We start from the raw sequence: 7,423 nt of genomic DNA, 5'->3' as shown, positions 1-7,423 counted from the left end.
GCACGGGGTGGGAACGGGGGTGGGGCAAGCTGCCCACTGTGGGCTCAGGCTCCCTGCCTTGCTGCCCTCACTCGGGGCTTCTGCAGCCCAGCAGGTGCGACCCAGCGTTGCAGAGAACAGTGGGGCTGTATGGGGAAGCTCCTGCCCCAGCTGCAGCCATGCAGGCAGGGGACACCTGACCAGGGCAGCACAGAGCTTGCAGCAGCAACGAGCCTCCTTGCATGGCCCCGTTGTTCTCTGCAGTGCTGGGTCACACCTGCTGGGCTGCAGAGACCCCTGGGGAGGGCAGTAGCACAGGGAGACTGAGCCCACAGCTGGCAACCTGCAGCCACCCCCACTCTGCACACAGCTCTGGGGGACACAGGTCTCCCCTGCCCCCTGGGAATGTGCACAATCCCACAGCGGGCATGCAGCAGGCAGCAGCAGAAGGAAGCCAGGCACCATGCTCCACTCCACTGCAGTAGCCACCACCTCCTGTAGGAGGCAGGGTGCTGTGGACCCGGGTCTCTGGCCCCATAGCCTTGGCAGCTGGAGGCCTTCTCTGGCAGGACTGGGGGGGTTGGGGCAGGGGGCTATGGGTGGGGTGGAAAGGCACCAGCAGGTATGGGGGGCTATAGAGGGAAAATGGGGGGCACTGGCAGGGCCAGGGGGCTGTGGATGCAGAGTGAGGGCACCGACAGAGCTAGGGGGCTGTGGCTTGGGGGTGAGGGGCCTTGACCTGCATCCTGGTGAACTAAGGGGGCAGAGAGAGATCTTACTTTCCATGATAAAAAACCCAAAATCAAATACCAAAATGTATAGGTATTTAGAATTTATTTTATTATAATGATTGAGGCACTGGTAGGCTTCCAAATTGCTTTAAAATTGTAAATATATCAAGAAAAAATTGTGTTCAACTGATACCTATATATATAGCGACCTTTCATTTTAATCACAGATTTGGGGGTTTTTATCAGAGAAATTGCAATTTTTTATCAGGGAAATCCAGGATCTCTGGTGAAGAAGAATGGGAAGAGATGCAAATGAGAGCCACAGCAGTGACTGGCTGGCTAGGAACCTGCTTTAGCAAGAGACCTTAGGAGCGAGCAACACTTTAAAGGAAAGGTAAAGAGATATGATCACCTCCTAGAAATACCTGTGCAGTCCTGTCCTTAACTTCCTTTCTTCCACACTCTTTTGCCCCAGGCTGCTCTCCTTTGTGCTCTCCTGCCCTGAGCTCCCCTCCACAACAACCTCCTGTCTGTATCTTTCCTTCCTTGCCTGACATGGTCCAGTGGACAGCCGCATGCATTCCTGCACTGCACCCCAGCATGCTGCTCTCCTCAGCCGCCTCCTCAGAGCATGCTCTGCTCTCTTTTCCCTGCCCAAGCACCCCACATGTCTCTGATGCAAGCCCAGGTCAGCTGCATAGGAGCTCTGGTTGCACTGGGTTCCACCATGGCTGCAGCCATTTCCCAGCTCAGGCAGAGTGTGATTTTCACAGCAGAGAGTCATCACCCAGTTATTTACAGAGTGCAAGATCACTGCCAGCTCTTCCTTCCCACCCAGCATGGGCTGGGAGCTGCAGCTTAGCACAGCTATTTATACCTCTGCAGAGCAGAGAGAGGGCAGGCACAGCCTATCTAAGACAAAGGGGAATCTGACAGCCATGGGGAAGGGGAGGAGAGAAGAGGGGAAGGGAGAGGGGCACAGGTCTCTCTCCCTGTCCCCTGGGCTGGCTGTTTTGTGTCCATTAGGGCTGTGTGAAGCTTTGGTCCCTGATTCAATTCGGCAGAGATTTGACCCGATTCAGTGGCCAAATCTCCAAAACCAAATTGAATCAGAGGACCCTTTAATCTTTCCGAATCAAATCGGAACCCCCCCACCTCGAATCGGTTTGGAAAGATTCGGTGATTTGGACACAGACACGGCTTTAAATGTTTTTTCTGCATACCTCTAGGTAGCAGGTGGCTCAAGAACACTGCGATGCTGGGGCAGATGGAGCGTCCCACAGGAGTGCAGGCAGCTCCCCTTCACACTCAGCAGCAGGCCTGGAAGTGGACCAGAAGCACTCCCAGTCTAATTCCAGGTCCTCCAGGGGAGCGCATTGCCCCCCCACACACACACATCCCCCCTCTGGCTTAGTGACTGATGCCTCCTGGGTCTGGGGGCAGCACCCGGGGTCCCCCTGCAGCTGGTTGCTGAATCAGGAGGGGGCGAGGGGTGGGGGCCCTGCATGCTCCCCTGCGGACCCAGAAGTGGACCAGAAGTACTTCCAGTCCACTTCTGGGTTTGCCGCCAAGCACAGGGAGGGCCCCCCTGCACTCCTGTGGGACACTCCATGCACCCCAGCATCACAGCATTCACAAGCAGGGCTGGTACTTTGAGGTATGTAGAAAAAACATTTAAAGCCGTGTCTATGTCTGAATTGCTGATTCTCTGAATCAGCATCAAATCTTCAGAATCAGCTAACTGAATCACTGTCCCTGATTCGGGTCAAATCCAAATCCAAATCAAATAGGGCCCACTTTGCACACCCCTAGTGTTCATGCAATCAAGTGAGGAGGCAAGAGAAGGTGAACAAAGCACAGGTGGCAGCCACAGAAGATTTGACTGTCCCCTAGGCACAGTAACCAGCTGTACTTATTCAGCATTAAGAGAAAGGGGAAGAGCCTTAGTCCTGTGCCACTCCCAGCCTCACCCTCCCAGGGCAGTGAGGACCAGGGCAGATGCAGGAAGCTGCAGCACATGACCAAGGATGATCCTGAGGAGGAGCAGAGGCCACAGGGTGAGAATGTGGGCATGGGCAGGTCAGGACACAGGGCACAGCCCAGGGGCAGAGACTGAATGAGACATTCCCCTCATGGGACACACTCCAAGGCTCAGATCCCAAATGATGGGTGAGTCCCAACACAGGGCAACTGCCTCGGCTCAAAGCCCCAGTGAGGGATGACCCTGATGCAGGGTACATTACTGGGTCTCAGAGCTCATATAAAGGTGCTATCCCAGCAAGGGGACAATCACAGCATGGGCACAGCTGGGGTCCAAGCCTGAGATGGGGCATGAGCCTGGGACAGGGCATACATACAGGCCTTGTAGCCCAAGGCAGGAGAGATTACCACCACAGGACACATAATCAGGGATCAGAAATCCTGTGATGACTCTGATGGTGGTACTGCCCACATAATAAGTGTACATACTAAAATTGCCCACATCACCTGCTGTCTTCTCTCTCTCTATGGACTTCTTACTAGGAGATCCTTGAGCATCTTTAGAAAGATGCCATTGCCTGAAACACAGACCAGTCAGATGTATCCTCTAGCCCAGAGGTGGGCAAAATGGCCAATCCAGCAGGAAAGCAGACTCCATTTCCCAGCAGCCCCTGCCTGCACGGCTGGGGCTGGTCTCCATGGAGACTCCAGCCCCAGCTACTCCTGGAAGCTCAAGGCTGGAGTTGCCATGGAGACCAGTCCCAGCCACCTGGCAGGGCACATGGCAGAGCAGAACAAGGGGATGCTCCGAGCTCCTGGGATCTTGCAATGGGGAAGCTTGCTCTGGAACCAGGACAGAGCCACAATCTGTAGCCTGCATGCTCTGGGCAGGGGCGCACAAGCAGGGGATTATGACTCTGCCTCTGCTCCGGAACAGGCTGTCACACTGCAAGAAGCCAGGGCAGAACTGCATTCCCCTGCTTGCACATCCCCACCCGGAGCATGCAGGCTACAGATTGTGGCTCTGTCCTGACTCCAAAGCAAGCTGCCCCTATCACAAGATCCCAGCGGCTCCGGAGCAGCCCCCTGCTCTGCTTTGCAGCACACCCTGCCAGCGAGGCTGGGGTTCATTTCCATGGCAACCCCAGCTTTGAGCTTTCATGCGCAGCTGTGGCTGGCCCCAGCTAGATGCAGGAGCAGCTGGGAAATGATGTCCACTGCTGACCAGATCCAGATCGTGGGCCAAACTTTGCCCATCTCTGCTTTAGCCAATGCATTCCAGAATTCTTACGTTCCATTAGATTTGGTTCTGGAAATTGTGGAAATATTGCTTTTGCACAGAGGCATAGTAGCAGTTTCTGTGCCCTGGATAGTAGTGGTGGGCAGGGCATGGCAGCAGCTGGGCTGGTAGCAGTGGCTATGGCTATTCTTGCTCCCCCTCAAAACTCAGTGTCTGGGGCTGGTCACACTACTATTAGTCACACTACCACTTTGGCAGCAGCACGCAGAGGATTGCCAGTAAGAGCAAGGAGTTTGAATGCAAGCTGATAACAGGAACCTGAAGAGAAATAATATATAACAGCAAACCAGAAAATGAAAGAGAAAGAAGATACAATGAACAATGCTTGCTCCACTACCTCCTCACACATCCTGTGCAAAGCCCCTGGCACAGGTGGTGGTCAGCATAGCAGATGTACCGGTATTTCCCCATCTGTTCCTCACATTCTATTCTTCTGATCATGCCCTTTACATACTCTTTATGCCACAGGAGAGGTATATGTATAAGCTATACCCATCTCAGGATATATTCACTTTTTATAACTATGGGTTGAATATTGGTCACCTACTCTTGATCACTGGGTGCAAGCCAGGTCAGGCCTCCTCATACCAAGCACTTTGTTCAGGTCAGGCCTCCTCATACCAAATGCTTTATTCACAGGTCTTTGGTCTTGTGCTTCCTACTTGATTTACAGCATTGTTAGAAATGGAGTACTGTTAGAAATGCACAGCTTGCATCTTGCACCTGATAAGAAAGAAACACCGCCAAGGACATTTTTCCTTGCCCAGCCTTGCCACAGCTTTTCTTATACTAAATCGCAGACTCTCCCCCAGCTTCTCCCTAGCCTTTCTCATGCAGATTACAGAAGCTGGAATTCAACTGCCTGTGTCCTTGAAAGGGGGGGAGGGGTTTGAACTCTTGGTGACCTATAGTACTCTCTGAGCATGCTTAATTAGCTGATGCATATTTACCTCTCCGCCCTGCATACTTAAGTAGTTAATTATAATATACATGCGATGTATGTAGTGATGTAACCACATGTATGCTTGTATGAAACGGAAGTGAGCTGTAAGAGTTCCTGTTTCTGCACACGTGCCCAAGAGGAAAAAGATAAATACAGCCTGCAAAAGTCCTTGGTGGGTTCAGAGTAATCTGAGTTTTTGACTCTGCTCTGACCCTATTTGCAAATACACCTTTTGTGCCATCTAATGAGTGTGTGTCTGTGATTTTAGTGGCCTCCAGAGAAACGAACTGCTTTTAAGCATCAGCATTACCACATCTTATAACAGCAGGCAACACAAGAAAAAAATGATTTTCTAACCCCAACAAAAAATGAAAAATCCCTCAACAGCTCTCACCAGACACCTGCTTTATTTCTCAGAAGTGACATGATAGTTTCACCTGAGACCTCAGCCAGTCCCACTTCGCTGGCATCTAGGTTCTGAACTGTTGAGGACCCTACCAGCTACTAATGGGGTTAGAAGCAGCCTCCTATCTACATGAGGAAGGTGTGGTAAGTACACTTGAATGTATAGCTGCTCAAAAGTTTTTTTTGCAAAGGCACTTTTACCAACTCAGTGGTTTTCCAACAAAATAAACATTTTTAAAGAAAAAAAGAAGACTGGATTTTTTTATGGAAAGAAACCATGGAATGTAAAATCAGAACATTTTTCATTGTTTTTTCAGCTTCTGGTAAACATTACAGTTTTTGCAAATGAATAGCTTATACTGAGAAATGTTTTTGAAGAACAAACATTTTTAGTACATGGTTTGTTGTTTATATTTGGAGAGAAACCAAAAATAACTCATTAGAAATTAGCAAAGTGAGATGTTTTTAAAATGCCCTGCAGTGGGGAAGTGGGATATTCTCAACAAGAGCCTTCTTCTTTTCTGTGTTTAGTAGCTTTAAATCTTCATGGACTCAGATGCACGCCTGAACTGTCAGCCATTTCCTGTTCAGCTTTGTGCAGGGGCAACAAGAATGATAATGGGACACTTGGGATTGTTCACCAGAGGAAGGAGATGGACAAAAGGGACATCATAAAACTATATTCAGTCACAAGTGGTCTAAGGAGCATGTGTAAGAATACAAGGATTGACAGGCTGGATTGGACTTAATGCCATCTAGTCACAAGATCATGGGAAAATAGGGCAGGAAGGGATCTCACAAATTCTACTAGTGCAGCCTTCTAGTAAAGGTAGGATCATCCCAGATTAAACTATCCCATCCCAGTGTCTGTCCAACCTGCTCTCGAAAATTTCCAAGGATGGAGATTCCACAGTTTCTCTAGGTAGCTTGTTCCAACACTTGACACCTTCATAGTCCATGGCTTTATCTCCATGAGGGGCAGTACCAGATGCTGCAAAAGGTAGAAGTCCCCTTACTTGCAGCTTTGGAATAATCTGTCCCCAGGAAGTTCTCGTCTTCTCTTCCCGCTAGAGCTGGGTTAGAGTCCTGCAATCTGCAGTCTTCACTCCATGCCAAAACTTTCTCTCTCCCTTTGCATCTTTCCAAGGATGATGGCCATTTCATCATCCTGCGATTAGCACACAAACTAATCACCTATTGTGTGTAAAAGTACTTACTTTATTACATTTAATGTGGGTCTTGTACAGTTTTAAATCCCTGCTCCTCACTTTGACAAGTTAGTGGACCCAGATGAATTTGATCCAGCTTCTACTAACCCAGTTTGCCTGCCTGACTGGCTCTGGATCTGCTTGTAAGGGACTACCTTAACAGTTGATCCTTGCTGCACAGACTGAGTTTCTGCTCTGCAAGCAGCTCCCTGTCTAAGCAGATCTACTTGTCTTACTTCCTGCTCCCAACCTGATACCATTTTTCTGACCCTTGATTCTTTGTTTCTAGCCCTTAAGCTTTCCAATTCCAATTCCAAATCCTGACCCTGACTGGTCCCCTGAATTCAGACCAGCAGAGACTCCCTAAGTCTGAAGAAGGGTGACTGCACCCAAAAGCTTACCAAGAATTTTTTCCATCTACTCAGTTGGTCTAATAAAAAGATACCATATCTACTGAAAGAACCTTGCCTGCCTGACTCCAGTTCAGGAATCTAGCCTGCTTCCTGGAATGCAGGCTCCGGCTCTTATTCCTTATATTGACAGCCCTCCTATTGACTGGTAGCCCCTGGCCAATGGTTACACACTAGGGTTCTTAACTGTATCTTTTAGATTAGGAGTGTCAAACATCTAGCCCATGGACTAGATCTGGCTTAGAGAGACACTCTATCTGGCCCTCGGCAACAGGGGAGCTTGGCTTGCGTGTACTTCCCTTCCTCCAGTGCTGCCAGTCCTGCTGCTGCCCTGGACTGGAGTCACCTTTGCTGCATGCCCCAAGCCAGAACTGCTGGCACATGCCCCGAGTCAGGCCTGGAGCTCCCAGGCCATGCTCTGGGCTACAGCCAGAGCTGGAGCTGCTAGTTCATGCCCCAGACTGGAG

At 50.1% G+C, this 7,423-nt stretch overlaps 1 long non-coding RNA gene across 1 annotated transcript; it reads left to right on the top strand.

Annotated features, from left to right (window-relative positions):
* The first annotated feature begins 4,413 nt into the window (after positions 1-4,413).
* Positions 4,414-6,926, top strand: LOC109318263. The gene is made up of 3 exons (XR_002103212.1): positions 4,414-4,667; positions 5,238-5,482; positions 5,870-6,926. It is a non-coding gene; the product is annotated as an uncharacterized LOC109318263 (long non-coding RNA).
* Positions 6,927-7,423: the final 497 nt, after the last annotated feature.

Source organism: Crocodylus porosus, unplaced genomic scaffold (genome assembly GCF_001723895.1).
Source record: "Crocodylus porosus isolate Cpor-Errol unplaced genomic scaffold, CroPor_comp1, whole genome shotgun sequence".
Taxonomy (NCBI): Eukaryota; Metazoa; Chordata; order Crocodylia; family Crocodylidae; genus Crocodylus; species Crocodylus porosus.
This window is presented reverse-complemented; position numbering and strand designations above follow the sequence as displayed.